General features: G+C 39.0%; 1 long non-coding RNA gene across 1 annotated transcript in view; it reads right to left on the bottom strand.

Moving 5' to 3' along the window:
* LOC136048441 (uncharacterized) overlaps positions 1–16,492 on the bottom strand; it is a 104,861-nt gene that overhangs the window by 71,474 nt on the left and 16,895 nt on the right. Inside the window, exon 2 of the long non-coding RNA XR_010622176.1 lies at positions 7,722–7,886. This is a non-coding gene — a long non-coding RNA (uncharacterized LOC136048441). The remainder of the gene's footprint in view (positions 1–7,721; positions 7,887–16,492) is intronic.

Here is a 16,492-nt window from a genome sequence, read left to right as displayed (position 1 = left end):
ACTTCATTTTAGCCTGGGACTGTGGTGAGACCTAGAGCAACTTTGCATTATGTGCTGGAGGTTTGGGACCAGAAAGTCAAGCGCTGCTAACTCCGTTCAAATATACACACAACTCATACAGAAAGCACAGCGAAACTGGACACAAGTTACAGCTTTTCTTTCATGACTACCTACTTCAGTCCTGGAAATCAGGTGGTAATCAGAATATGTTTGTTCAAAACTGTTTTGGCAATAGGAAACACTAACACAAATAAGCATCTTAAGCAATTTGCTTTCCAAAGATTTATATATTTAAAAATAGGAAGGGAATATTTCTTTCTGTTAGTCTTATAATTAGAATTCCATGAATGCAGACCCATTCTGATTCCAAATTATTCATACCAGTTTTGTTTATTCATGTTGTAGGAATGTTAACAAAACAATTTCACAGATCTAATTTATTATTTAAGGCCTCCTTATTAATTCTACTTGGCTTGTGTTGTAAATTATTGTCTATTTTAAAAAATCTATTAACCCCAAATAAGTGTTAAATGTTTGGTATTACAAGTGAACAAATTTATCTAAGGATAAAGGCATCCAGACATGCTATTTTGTTTTGTAAACAATGTTTGGTCAGGTCTTATTATAACTAGGGTGCCCCTCAAAGCTTAAAATAGGAATTGGGCAAAAGGAATTAAGATAAAATTGGCAGAAAGCTCTCATTCAATCTAACCTCTGTGTCATGGAATGGCGTCCCAACTGAAGAATCACCAAGTTGTTTGGTAGGTTGTCAAAAGCTGCAATAAAATACATCTCTAAACTCTGTGGGTGTGCAAGACAGTTTTCATGATCTCATCAAGGGAAAAGCAGTATCTAAGCATTTAAGATTAGTGTGTCTTCTCACATATAGGTGTGTGAGAAGCAAGGATAGACTGCTCCTCCTGGGGAGATCACAACCTGGATTAAGGACAAGATCAATATCAGATAAAAACTAAATAGCTAAATAAACAGCCTTGGGAGCAACACTGAAGGGAGCCATCACTTGTGACTGAGAGGCACATCTATCTAAGCAAGCAGTCTGAGGTAGTCTGAATTTAATTCTTTTCCTGAATCACTCACTTAAGGACACAATCAGAGTTTTTATCTACTCACACAAAAGCAGCAACATTTTATTTCTTCTACTTTCTTTGTCTTCTCCTTCTCCACTCATGGGAGCATGTGGGAATGTGGGATGGAGTAAAGTTTTTCTCCCAGGCCAAAAGGAATATTTTCTTTGGAAGAAATTTTATCTCAACAAAAGACTGAACTTCCCTGCTGATGTAATTAGGTGGGCTCTAAATTAGAGGTAAAGAATCCTACTGAGCATCAGAAGTGATTCCATGATTCGCATTACTACCTGCATCTATAGGGAAATTTGTCTCCTTTTACTTTCACTTTTGAGCTCTTCCTATTAAAAAATACCTACCCCTCCTGCTATGTAATTTATTTCAATATCTACTAGTCCTTGAAAAGCTGGTGGCTATGCTATTTTCTCATATACAGTGGGGGAAAGCACAAGCAGTCTCTCTAGCTGTGGTAGATTTACACTACTTGCTGTAAAGACACAGACTTGAAACGTTTGTACAGTACAGAACAAGAATGTCTCAGTGGCACTTTTCTATTCATACACTGGACTTCCCAGTTATTGCTAAAAAGAATTCCTCTCCATATAATGCATGAACTTGAAGGCTTCACGAGCAGGTTTTTCCAATGACTGCCATATACAGATGTAAAGAATAATGAGTTCAGAACTCAAGCCACGAGGACTGAAGGCTTGAAGCCTCTTATCCTCTTGCACCAAGAGAAAACGTGGTATGCAGTAGCTATGGTAGCAGTAAGCACTAGAGTGCAGTACAGCACTGACAAAGCACCAGCATGAAAACTCAGTGGTATCAGGAACCTAAAGATACCCAACACATCTGACATTCCAGAAACCCAGCTCCAGCAGCACACTGACTTTGTGTTAGCTAATGACAGCTTTCTAAGTACAGAAGAACTTCCACCCTTCTCCCAATACATTTCTCTTGAAGGAAGGTAACAGGAGTGGGCAGGATGGCAGGATATGAAAAGGAATGGTGTGGATGCAGTAACCCAAGTCATACTGCTGGCCAAACTACTTTTCCAGCTGAAGGCAAAGAGCAGCACTTTCTGAGGTAGCTATATAGAATGATGGAATCATTAAGGCTGGAAAAGATCATCATGTTCAACCATCCTCCTACCACCAATATTGTCCACTAAATATCATCCCTAATTACTACATTTACCCTTTCCTTAAACACCTCCAGGAACGGTGACTCCACCACCTCCCTGGGCAGCCTATTTCTCATTATTCTTTCTGAGAAGAAATACTTCCTAATATCAAACTCGAAGTTCCTATAGGAGCTAATGAATTAATAAGATTTATTTTTCTACTTTTGATACCTTGAGAAAACCCTACAAAGCACCAGCACTCTTCAGAACAAAATCTTTTCCTCCAAGTTGGTTCTACAACATTAAATAATAAATAAAAGAAATAATGGAAATAAAAAAGAAAAAACTAACAAGTAAACAAACAAACAAACAAACAAAAAGCCAGCAATGAAAATCTAACAATCCCAGGCAGCTAAAAGACTACGGTAGAAAGATACATCCATTTCATAGATCTCTCTGCTACTGATTTCATCTCTCAGTTTTCTTTTCAAGAGGAATCAGCGTCTTTCCAGATGCAGGAAACAGCCATGGACATCTTGTAGTTAGGACAGCACAACAGTGCTGCTCTGGTTGCCAGCCAAGCGTTGTGGTGCTCTGTTCACACCGTGCCAATCCTTTTGTCACTTGTTAAAATTTAGTGTTATTTCCACTCCAAAACATTGAGACCATCTGCCTACACATGACACTGACAGCTATTATGTGGCACTTACAGCTATATCTCAGAGACCAATTACTATACTGCTGGGCAGCTAGAAGAAATCCATTTTTTTCCACCAGTCATGCAGATCTCTCCCTTCCCTACTCAACTTTCATTCATTAAGGTAAATGACTTGTTTTTGTTTCATACATTGATTAAAAAAAAGTTCAAAACACTATTAGCAATTAAAAAACTAGTCTTAGAACGATTCAGAGGTTCACTAAAGCAGCAAGATGAGGTTGCTCGAACCTCAAATAACTCCAGTTGAAGCAGGAACTATCTTTGATTGGTGTGTGCAGAAAGACGCAGCTCTGTTCCTGAAATGCTTATAATTTACACAGGCTAGAATAAGAAAACCTCCTATTAGAGTCATTCACCATGATTGCATGAGTCTGTGGAGGACAATGCACGCTGTATTTCAGTGAACTGAGCAGTACCACGTGTAGGGGCCTTGCATAAGTCCAAAAAGATGGTATCAGTTGCGCTCCAGCTGTTCACCAATGCTGCCACTCAACCCTGGAAGGACTCTAGATTGGCCAGGCAAGATCTACCCTTGGTAAAGCCATGCTAACTGTCTTGGATGACCTCCTTGTCTCCCCTGTGCTTTAACATCTCTTCCAGGAGGATCTGCTCCATGATTTCCCCAGGCACAGAGGTGAGACTCACTGGCCTATAGTTTCACAGGTTTTCCTTTTCCCCTTCTAAAAAATGGGAGTGATATTTCCATTTTTCCAGTCAGAGGGGATTCTGCCTTACAGCCCTGACTACAAATGTGATGGAAAGCAGCTCAGTAATTACACCTGCCAACTCCCTTAGGACTCTGGGATGCATGTTGTCCAGCCCCATAGACTTGTACACATTCAGCCACATGAAGCACTCTCAGACTTGCTTGGCTCTCACAGGGAGGGATTTTGCTCTCCTGACCCCCACCTGGAGTTTCAGGGATATGAGAGGCACAGGAAACCTGAACACCAGTGAAGACAGAGGCGAATAACCTGTTGAGTCTTATCCATGACTGATGAAGCCAGTTCTCTCTCCTCTTTTATGGGAAGGAGCCCACTCTCCTACACTCAAACATAAGATCAGTGAATTTTGAAGAACTTCAGCATTCTCTCTCACACAGATCAATACAGCAAGAGAACTGTAAGCTTTTGGTCTCCAGGATGAGGGCAGCACAGCCACTGCAGTGCACTGCTGCAGGATTCATTGCCCTGACTGTCCCTGGCCCTGTTTGTCCATAGATGAAGCATCAAGTGCTCCACTACTGCAGAACAGGTGGCAAACCATTGTAATTGTGATTTCTACAGATACCTAGTGCTTACTTACTCTGAAATATTTTTTCCTTGCCAAGCACAGATGCTTGAAATTAGCCTCCCTCGTAGCTTTTCATCATTTGTTCCATATTATAGGAACAGCCATATCTCACCAGTAATTCCTGCATGCCTTAGAGTGGGAGCTCTGTTGCAAGACTTCAGTCATGCAGGAGGGAAGCAAGGTAAAACAAGGTTGAAGTTCAGACGAGTAGCAGTCACTATGTTATGATATAATGATCCGAAACTGAACTTTGTGCCTCCCAGAAATTTCATCCATTCCTTTCTATTTTACAGTCAGGAGATCAGAACGAATTAATCACTCACATCTGAAAGCTGTCACTTGCTGTATCTCAATCTCAAAGGTTCAGGTGCCTTGTTGTCCAAGTTGTGTAATGGATGGAAACTGACTTTCTGCTGGAAGGACATATTCCCTCTCTGCTTCAGGTCCAAAGGGCTTGCAAGCACAATCAGGGTATATGTACAGAACTATGAAGAGTTGTTTTATAGCACAGTGAACTCCAGACACCACCAGGCCTTGCTGTCATCCAGAGGAACATCAACGTTCCCTATGAGCCATGATGTGCTCTCATCTACAAGAAGACACAATCTGCACCAAATCTTAGCTCAGAGCTCCTTAGGCTGGCTCAGTTCTGTTGACATCTCTTCCTGCTCCCAAAGCACAGGAAAATCCATCCAGAAGCAGTAGATTTTCCAGTGCTGATGGGCTACAAATGCTGGCACCACATATATGTGGAATTTGGGCTATTACTAACCAAATCATCAGAATAACGTGTTCAGAGTGCAACTCTGCAAACATCTCAACAATAGAGTGAACAGTTCCACAAGGCAGGCTTTCCATTTGTTCATGCTCTACCCTATTAAAATGCCTATTCTACCCTCATCACAGTCTGCCTTGGCATTTTCCAGTTGATTGCTTAATAGGTGATATACCACTTCTGGGAGGTAAAGTTGGCAGTGTATAGGCTGAAGAGCATTGACTGCAAATATCAAAACTATTTTCTAGAATGATTCAAGAGAATAAACCTAGTAATTTGCAATGCTTCCAAGCACAGCTAACACTCATCCCATACATAAGGTACTTTATGATTGCCCTGAATGTGCAGCACCACAGAGAGACCTGAAGGTAATATTATGCATGTGTATTATGCTCTCAACATATCCTAGCATAACTCTTTGCTATTACATGTCTTTTTTTAAGATCTATTGTAATTTTTTTCAGAGCTTGGCAAATAGGCATTACTATTTCTCAGTCACCAGAAAGCTGCAAACATGCAGCATAATACTTTATATAGTATTTGGAATATCTTGAATAACTTTAAGCAAAATACACTCAACAACAAATCTATCACCATGCTTCTTGTTGTAACGTATGTTTAAAGAGGAGAATACAGGTGTTAGGTGAAACTTCAGCTTTGAAGCATAGCTGACAGAGATACAGTCCCTTCGTCTTATAACTGTGTAAACCAAACACTTCAAAGTCTGAGGGAAAGACATCATCTCTGTTCTTTCAAATATGTAATATCCTTTCAGCTATTACTCAGTACAAGGTCTCTATCACCGGTAGAATGATAGCCCTAGGGCATCGGTCTCCTCATGTCCAAGTGAAAAGTGAACTGCTTATTCATCCCAAATAATAAAGGCATTACAAGCATATACAAAGTAGCTTTTCCCTGGTTCTCTGTGGAAGTTTGACATAGCAAGAAATTGATTATTTACTCTTGTCCTTTACTACAGTGTTTTCCTTACTGTCTTCATGATCTACGCATACTGTATCAAGAGTCAAGAGCTATTTACACACAAAGGCACTAGTCATTGAAGAAGAGATACCTAGATACCAAACGGAAGTCTTCATGACTTTGAACCCTGATCTCATTCAGCTTCAGCCCCTATCTATGCCCGAGGGCATGGCAAAAACACACTGACAAAACTGCTTTGAAGGCAGACACTACTGCTAAGAACTGAAGAAGTGCTCTTCTCACTCCCCTTGTTGGAGTTGCTATAAAATGGACAATCATGGTCAACCGTACAGTAGTGAACAGAACTGCTGAAAGTTCATATCTCCATTATCTCCCCAAGGACCCATGCAGAGCTGGTAAACTGTGCCTGACTCATTTCAGCCCCCTCCTAAAATGTCTGCCAGTGGAATAAGCTATAAAACATAATAGTTGTCTTGCTCAGTACACTATTTTTCAAAGCATTTAAAAAATTGATCAAATTTTGGCCTTATTCTATGAAGACCAAGGAGCTACACAAATCAAAAAAATTGCTTTCATTCCCTTGTTGGTATGTAACCACTAGTGCCCCAAAGTGATTTCTAGATATATATTATATATATTTACAGCTTAAAGAATAAAGAAATCATTTTTGTGTGCTTTCTAGAATCACACAGGGCATTAAATATTGAACTGCAGGAACTGTTTCTCAGTTAAAAGCAAACATGTCTGTTTAGTACTCCAAACAGCATAAGAAGACATCAAAGACAGATTTAGTTTTAACTTAGTGAAGGGCTTTGCACTGTGTGCTACATCAAACAGCAATGGTTTCATTTTATTCCTCACCTTAGGGCAAGTTCCAATGCTAGATTAATATTATTTGTTAAAATAATGCAATTTTATAAGACACACTATGCGTAGCCACAGAAGATGTTTGACAGGTACCACACAAGCAGAATAAATCTCTGAAATCATAAAAAAAATAACTTGCTGCACTTGCTCAAATAACTACAGATATTGTTTTAGAAATCAAAACATCAAGCAAAACTTGAGACAGAAATTTCTATTTTATAAAGAACACCTTTTCCTTTATATACACTAAAAAACATCAGGGAACTGAATATGGTTGATAGGATGCACACCTATCTAGCTGTATGCATATACTAAATTTATAAAGAGGGTAACGAGATTTTACTAGGTACTGTTGCTTCTTTGCCTTCTTAATGGTGTAAAGTAAATTTCTTCTTTGACAAGGTAACCAGCCTCATGAATAAGGAGGAAGGTAGAAGAGATGAATTATTTAGACTTCTGTAGAGCTTTTAGTTCTGTCCCATATGACATTCTCATAAGCAAGCTGAAGAAATATGCTCTACATATAAATATTGTAAGGCAGGTATAGAAGTCACTGAAAAATCACTTTGAGATTGAAATCACTTTGAGGGTACAAATCTTTCAATCTTTTGCTTTTGGACTTTATAAGACATCAGAAGGCTCTACCCCTGGGTTTTATTTATTAACCATTTTCATTGTTAATGAGACAGAGACAACAGTACTTATGTTTTCAGATTATATTAAATGGAGAGAAACTGCAAATTATTCAGATGATAGGTTCAGAATTTTGAAGGACTGTGAGGGATTTTTCCAAATCACATCAGTAGCAGGACACCAAACAGCTTTCCAACGCATTAATGACAGTATAAAAGCTTGGGGATTATTTCATTTTCCAAGTTCTCCGAGAGAAAGAGAAGAGAAACATTTCCCATTACTTACTCTTCCCTCAGGTATCTACTTATGACTGATGTTGGACGTAAGATACTACGCTAGACCTCTGGTCTGAGCCCATCTGGTCACTGTTGCGTCATGTCATGTCAGCTCTTTATTTAGTGCTCTCTGCATCAAGCATGTAGCAACATTATTAGGCAGGGTCATACACAGCTGCTGGGGAAACAAGAAAAGGAATACAGTGAAGACTTCACACTTTATCTTAATAACTTTTCCAGGCAGATTACACTTGCTATAGCCTGAAACTGAACAGAAGAAAAAAACTTACAGAAAGAGGAACCCAAGCTTTGAGGCTTTTTCCTGGCATAAATCCAGGGTTGGATACAAGAAGCACAGAGCTTGTACTTGTATAGTAAGTACTCAGTTCTGCATTTTATACACTGAGCAAGGGACAGAAAACTGTGAAACCAAGCCAGTAGAGGACATGAAAAAGGGTGGAAAATGACTACTCATCACATCCATCTAGCAGGTAAAAGCAAGGAAAAGCAAATCTCTCTCTAGGTTATGTAATATGCCAGTAAATATTAAAATCAGCTTCTGTCCAAGATTTTGTCATTCGTCTTTTAAAACTCAGCATAGTAAATCCACAATGTCCATTGATAGTTTTGCTACCAGAGGTAATACAGCTCCTTTTAGATATACCGAAGCACCCCTTCCCAAACAGCCTGCTTGGTGCTCCTAGGAGAGCAACATGCCCTTGGAAGTGCCCTGACATTTGCTCTAAGACTGTCTCACACCTCCCGTATTTTTGGCTTTTGTTTTTCTTTTTTCCCCTACAGAACAGAGACTGATGCAGCATTCTGAAATTATCTGGTCCTCTGGCAATAGTAGCCTCAGATTATCAAACCAACATGAGAACTGATATTGACTTATTTGAAACGTGCCTTGATTTTTGGTATTTATGCGGACAACGTGCATATATCAAGGATGGATAGTAATACGGTCTAAGCAAGAATAAAGGCAAATTGAAAGCACATTGAGTTTATTAGCTTTTCCTTTGTCTGGAAGAGAAAATGTTCTACAGGAGCCCTGCTGGCCAGCACCTTTGGGGGACAGCTGGAAATTGCAGGGAACAACATCACTGCTTTACTGATAGCTGTACCCTTACAGACATGAAAAAGGATAGAAAAAGAAAGGACAAGCTCAGACCTATATTCTGACTGAATGGAGGAGATTATTTGCAGCCCTGCTCTTAGATTCAGCCCCCCAGCAGGAATAGCAATTCATTGGCCTCTGTCACCTCTAATACACCACTTGCTGCTTGGGATGGCTGGTGCCTATGAAGTACTGAGTTTGGTACCTCTACATAAATTCACTGAAAAGAAGTACAGAACAATACCATTGCAAGTACTGACTCTCTTTCCTTGTCCACTTGCTTAAGTGGATCTGGTATCAGTGCATTTTCTGAAGTTAATATCTCCCAGCTCTCAAATTCTTGCTTCAGCCTATGCAGTTTCCTGCACAGAGAGCGTTCACATTCTCTGCACTGACAAGAACAGAGTAGGTGGATAATAAATGCTGTGGCATTGTGTGCCACTCCTGATATTATCATCTCCAAAGATTTTAATAACTCACACTGTTACAGAGAAGTTACCCTCTGTCTAGGTAAGCACAACAGCTGTTAGTCCGTCCTAAGGACAGCAATCATTTGCACACTAATTGAGAAAATGTTGTGGCTTTTCTGAACCACCATCAGTCATGCTGGCATTTGTTCAAGGTCTTCGCTTTTTGTTCATCTTTTGTTTGTGGCCTTCTTGTTAAGGGTGACAGTTACTGAAAATTCACAGACACTAAACAGAAATGTTTCACTTGGTGAAGAATGCATAGAAAGCCATGCGACTTGTTGGCACAGGCTGGGGCTGGCTTATTCCAGAATTATATACCCCAGAGAACGTGCTTCAGAAGATTTGCCCTCACAGTAGCAGGACAGAATAAAGTAATACAGATTAGTTCTACATTTTCAAACCATTCTTGCTAGCTTGTAGGAATCATGCTTGTCTATGTGGCAAATGGAGAAACATCCCCTGCAACATGACAGGAGGAACCTCAACCAACTGAGAAGTCCATAAGGACTATTCCATAAACCAGCTAGTGAGCAACCTTTTCCATTTCAAGGGGTAAGGAGAGAGGGGAAGACATTCTTTGTGTTTAAACGACCAGCATTACCAGACAAGGGAAACAATGGGGGTAGCTGCCCTCCTTTATGCCTCTCAGCTCCTCTCCACTTGCTTTCACTCTCTCTTCAGGCATCCCTTTCCCTGGTTCTTTCAGGCACTTTTTCACCCTCTCTGCCCATATCAGGTTTCCCATAGCTCCCAATTCCAGTGTTGAATTTGGCTATTTTCATCACTTCCCTGCTCTTCTCAACACCTTTCATCTCTTCCTCCCATATATTGGCAGGTTCTGAGCCAGAAAGTCAGCTAACACTAGCTCCATGATCGAATTGTAAAGACTTTTAAACCACATTTGTTCACATCCTTATATTCTCTCCCATGGTCTTGCCAGGGCTGAGAAGGAGCTTCTGCTCTCACACCAGGCTCCCCCTGCCTTTGTCCAGAATCAGTTAAAATCACTTGGAGGACAGGAATGGTATTAATTTCTATATTTTCATAATTTCTTCCTTAAATGGAACAAGAACTTTCTTCCTTTTATTCATCCACAGAAAATATGGGAGTTCTAGGAAAAAAAAATGAAATATCAAAATAATTACTACTGATTAACAAACTGTTTAAATTTGCACCGGAGCTCCTGGGAGCTGCAGTTGAAAGGCATGGTGCTGTCACTCTTTCTCTGTGTAACTGAATAATATTTCTTTTCCTTTTTCCATGAAGGAGGACACTTTTATGGAAGGACCAACTTTTCTAAACACTGTCCTGATTGCCCATTAGCTCACACAGCTGCAGTCTCCTTTTATAGCTCGTCTTTTGGAAGACCACCAGAACAAGACACGGCTAATAACACAGTCTATGACCTCCCTGACACATTTAACCACATGTCTACCTCCTTTGTGAGCCTAAAGATGACTAAGGCCTCAGTTAGTCAAGCAGAACAAGTGAAATTGCTTAGGAATTTAGCATAGTTTGGAGTAAGTATTTTTCTAAAGCATCACATTCCTCTCTAGCCAATACTGCCCTTCACACAAAAAAATTCTGAGTGAATATTCAGCAGTAAAAACGTGTGGATTTAATTTCAATATGCACAGGAGATCAATTAATGTATTTCATATGCAAATATGACAGAGATGACCCTGATTTAGAAAGCTTGTTATTCCTGAAGTTGGCATATGGTTCTCTCTAACAGCAGGCAGAATGATTGCAATAAATTGGCTCCTAATGCCATGTAATGAACTCTGATTTCTGTTAATTTGGGCAGTACTTAGCAATTTCACGTAAATTTTTTTAATCAGCTTTGTAAGACACTGTTTGTGAGTTCAGCTTCATGTTTGAGTTTTTAGCAATGCTAAGAATACAGCCTGGCATTTAAATTCAGCTTCTGTTGCAAAACCATGTATCATTAACAAAAATACTGAAGTGCAACAAAGACAAGCCTCTAAGACGCTTTCTCTCATGCCAATTAACATACATAATACTCTTTTTTATTCCTAGTTCTCCTTTTTGGGAGAATACTTCTCTGCTTGTTATATTAAAAAGCCATCTATTTCAACCAGCAAACGTGCATGCAGCAATACTCTGAAATGCCTTTAGGATTGCACCATGATTTTGGCTCCCCTGCAACTTCTGATCAACAAAAGCCTTAAAAAGCAAAATAAGGAGTCAAAGAAAGACCCTCACTGATTTCACCAGGATTAAAATGAAGCCCTCGTGGTATTAGCACCATGTCTCCATTTTGCAAACACCAGCCTTCAAGGGCTGTCTGTACCACAGGCCTCTCCTTACATAAGAAAGATGTGTGACTACTTAAAATGAACTGCACAAACATACTCCCACCTTCACTAGAGAGGCAGGACACTCACTGTGCTCCCAGCACGTGGGCATCTCATTCGTATATTCAGCTACTTTGTGACAAGCACAGTGGCAGACACTGCAGTGTCAAATAGAAATAGACTGCAAACTGCTTGGGGTAAGATTATTCTTGTTTGGTGCCTGTACAGCATCTTGGACACAGAAGGAATCAATACATATCCTCCTGGATAAATCATGCCATGCTCTCAGAACTATGTGCCAATTAAGAGGCAAATGGGAAGGAATAACTGTTAATTTTACTGTTTTTCATTCTTGGCTTCATTTTATTTACCACTGAATCCATATACTGGATTCTTCTGCACCATCTATACATACAGAGTACCTATACACATGCTTAATTAAACAGCCAATGGGACTTTACATTCTTAAAAGTAAGCATGACTTTATGTACACCGTCAAGCAGGGATAAAATTACATGCTTTGATGCTTACTTGGATTGGTGCATTAGTCAAGATTTAGTACCTACGAGTGAGCTTTTCTTGATTAAAATCTAATTCCCAGTGTTATCAACACTTTATCTACTAAAAACAAAAAATAATGTTGAATTTGCAACAGAAACTAAAACGCAGCTTTAAATTTAAAAAGGCTCTCGCATTGCCATGATAAAACAAACCCATTAAATAGCCACATTAGTAATTCTAATTGCTTGCTGTCCCCTCTCCTGCTGCTCCTCCCTCCCTCATAATCAGCATACCCAAATTTCCCACAAAGATAAATCATCAGTAGCATGGGAAAGAAGTTTGATAATCAGGTCACTCAAGTGACTGTGAATTTAGGAGCCTGATTTTAGGTTGTCTTTATCAATACTTCAGAAAATAAAAAAGAATTGTGAAAGTAGATATTTGAGCAATACAATATCAGTCCAAATTATACTCTCTGATCACTGTAAAATAAGATTTTTTAAGAAGATTGTACTGGCCCAGCTGACAAATTGTTGTCCAAACAACGGAACAAAACTTGATTAGAAAGGTCATATATGGCTGTTTTTCATTTAATAGTTGTTTCCTTCAAATTAAATCTGGATTAGGTACGTAGATTGATTATAAAAATATTTGAGGACATTTTCTTATTGCTGAACCACCCTTCATGCTGTTCTTATTTGTCAAAATAAAGGAGAAGGTTGTATTTTTTCCCATTGTTCATCTCTACAGCATTTAAGCTCAGTGCACAATAAAATACTTTGTGACAGCTTTGCATTCGCTGAAAATTTTTATGGCTTTTTTTTTTCTGCCTACTACTATTCACCCAGCCTCTCCCATTCCATGCTTCAGTTTTCCCCCATTCCATGGTGGGACCTTGGCTATTCCAAGTCAGCCCTGAACACGTTTCAGCATACTCCTCACTAGGGAGATAGAGGTAACAGTAATTTTCCCAGCAAGATGCTGAAAATTAGTATTGTAACATGCAGAGCAATCCACAGAGTAAGAATATTATAGAAACTGTAAGTGCACACTTTGTCTTGTTATTCTAATAGCTCTAAACCTTGGCATTACCTAACATGGATATTAACAGTTTTGTTTGAAAACTACTTAAACCCAAGGGAGTTTATTGCATGACTTCATTCTGCTTTGGATAAGCCCAAACACAGACATAAGAATGAGATAGCTCAGCAGTTTTAACTTTGTCCCTGGGTACCCATTTATTTCTCTGTGATGACAATACCATTCAGATATTTGTATTGTTATTTCCATCAGTGTTTTCATCATAGACATTATAATCAGTGATCATGTAGGAAAAAGTGTCAATCACACAAGGCCTTGTTACATCTTCATTATACTGGAAAAAGAGAAAACAAAAGAAAAAAAAACCATAAACACAAAGTACTGAAAATATTTTTTGTCCAATAATAAATGACACAATTTACCACAAAGAAATTATAAAATCTCGCAGAAGCCCTGAAAGCTTTTTTTTTTTTTTTGACAACATTAAGTAGGTATCAATCAGACTGAAGATATCCTAGTAACACTCAGCTAAGCTTATGCTAAAATGTATGCTAACTTCATACATTCAAAATTAGTTACAAAGAGTGCGTATTTCACTTCAACTTGTCTTTAAGGTAGGAATAATGTAGTTTTAATTTCAATGTCCTTGATATTCTTAAGAAAGGATGAGATAAGCAAAGAGGTGGCAATGGAGTAGAAGGGAAGTCAGTCCTAGAATGGTGAAACAGCACACAGGCTGAATTCACCAGCAGTCTCATGTCCCTTTTAAAACATTTTCAGCCTTCCCTTGTACATTCACATAAAATTTCAATTTTAAGTTCTGAATAGCTTGTTTTCATCTCACCATGCTTTCGTATACTGCAGTATAGAATTCAAATGATTTAGATCCTCTATGACATAAAGTACTCCAGGAACAGAATTTCAACTTCAGTGCTATAGATGGATTGACTATAAGTCAAATATTTATATGCTGTGCCCTTCTAACAACGGATATTTGGATGGATATAGGAAAAATAGATATATATTCCACCCAAAAAACTCAGGCAGAAAATTTACTACAGTCCATTCTTTAATAGCAGTGTCACAGCTACGCTTTATAAGATGGAACACCAAGATACCTTCCACTTCTGACTCAAAGGGAAACATTTATGACTCAAGGAAGACAAGATACACCATAGGCTAAATAGACATATCAAAGTGATAGGAAGAGAGTAGATGGAAATGATGTTAGGAGATGTAGTAAGGTCAAGCCACTAATACTAAAGGGCTGAACAAACCCAATAGATTGATTTGTAACTGTTAGTAGAAGTGCTTCTGTTCCTAAGCTGTAGGAGGGGATGTAAAAGGGCAGGTAACGCTCACAGAATGCATTATTAATACACTGTACATTCAATACAGATGTAATGGCTTTTAGCAATCTAAAATAAGCAAATAGGTAACATTTTCTCTCCCTCTATGGCCTCAATTGCAAACAAAACACATCAAATCCTTCTCTTCTTCAATTCTCTTTGGTGAACTGCATAAAAGAAGATCAATTCATTGGGGAGCGTGGTTTTGCAGTGATCTCTGGTGGCCATGCTTCCTGAATATGAATAACAACATCTGAGGCTATGCCTCAAGATGCTCTACTGACACAAAAAGCACAGAAACATGCAAACACAGACAGCAGTAGCAGGAAATGTCTGTTGACTGCAGGAGTCCAGTGTGGGCTTGTGTACCTGAGCTAGTTACCAAGGGAGCAAGGAATAAATTGTGACTTCTCTGAACGGCTTCCCCTGTAAGATGGGAGAAATCCAGACCTCAGCTCCACTGGTTGTATTGACTTGCACTCCACTGACTGAAAAACAAGCTGAAGGGAACTACTTTACATAAAGGCACTGAATTTCTACATATCCATGCATATTCAAAAGAATATGCCCTTCTTAGATGTGATTTTGACATCATTTAACGTGCACCTTCTCCTGAAAATGTCATTATTCTCAAAAGAACCACATTCACACATGAGCTTTTAATTTCAAGAAAATTAAACCTTAAATTCAATTTAAACTGGAATCCTAAAGCTGTGTTAAAGTATCTAGCTAACTGACCTAACTCAGAAAAACATTCAACAATTCCTACCCACACTGGCTTCAGGGAATGTTGCTTATGCTCTTCAAAATTTCATTTAATTCAGAGCAGTGTGAATGCTGCTATGTTACAAATACATGGAGAATCTCCTGTCTTTCCTCCACTTAAGTCCAGGTTAAGAGTATTACTGAGATAGGCACATGCAAACCAGGCTATGGTTGAATACGCAAATACCCAATTCACCAAAAGTTTCCTAATCATCAGAGAGAATTAGAAGATATCACGTGAACATAGCTTGGCTTTTCTCACAAGCAATTCAAGCAGCTGGAATTTTTCTGAACCACTGTTTTCCCGTTTTGTTTTGTGGTTTTTTTTCTTCATTTTTATGTCATAAGTAGCGTGTCAAAGAATTTTACTCCACATCAAAAAAAAATTGATTCAACACTAATATCAGCTCATTCCCATGAAAGCTGTTTTCAAACAGATAAACGTGGCATGTAGAGTGGAAGGAGTCTGCTAGGACTCATATCCAAACAATGCAACAGGCATTATCTGCTCTAACCAGTTTTCAGCTGTCCCTGCAGTATACCCTAGCACAAGTATGACAATGAGCTACTGGTACTAGAAGAGAGCATGTAAAACAACAGATTGATGTTGGTTCTCCCATCTATGTTATTTAATCTTCTCCTCATCCAAGGCAAAGGAGATTTTCCATTACAATTGTGATTTGAATAACATCAGTGCTTAGTACAGAACCTTGCTTCTTACTCTGTTGCAGCTGCTGGAAGCAATGCGTTTTAATACGTAATTGTTCATCCAAGCAACCCTTGTGGGCCCAGCTGGAGTTCCTACATTTCCACTGGGTCTAGGGCTGAGGGTGTAGGGTCTAGGTCTAAGGCTTGGGTGTTGTACGTATTATATATAATTAGTATGGTGGTACGTAGAACAAAGAATACCATAAAGGTTGAATTACTGTCCTAACTTCAATCCCACCTTTTCCAGACTTGTTGAATTTCGGATCCATTCTGGGTGAATGTTCCTTTAGAACCCATTAGAATAAGTCTGCTTAGCTTTGACATGCGAGCACCAGAATATCATAAATAACACAGCTACCCATTCTGTATATTCATAGAATGTGTATCTCAACCCCATAGCTGTCTGGATTCCATTGATGTGACTACACTGAGTCACCTAGAGCCAGATTATGCCCCCAGTAGCATACTGGTGTGAATGCTCAGTGGAAAAATATGGCAAATAACATAGTAGT

The sequence above is a fragment of the Cyrtonyx montezumae genome, unplaced genomic scaffold (genome assembly GCF_038088225.1).
Source record: "Cyrtonyx montezumae isolate F1298 unplaced genomic scaffold, pur_monq_1.0 scaffold_2, whole genome shotgun sequence".
Lineage (NCBI taxonomy): Eukaryota > Metazoa > Chordata > Aves > Galliformes > Odontophoridae > Cyrtonyx > Cyrtonyx montezumae.
Note: the sequence above shows the minus strand (reverse complement) of the source record. Positions and strands in the feature narration are given on the sequence as shown.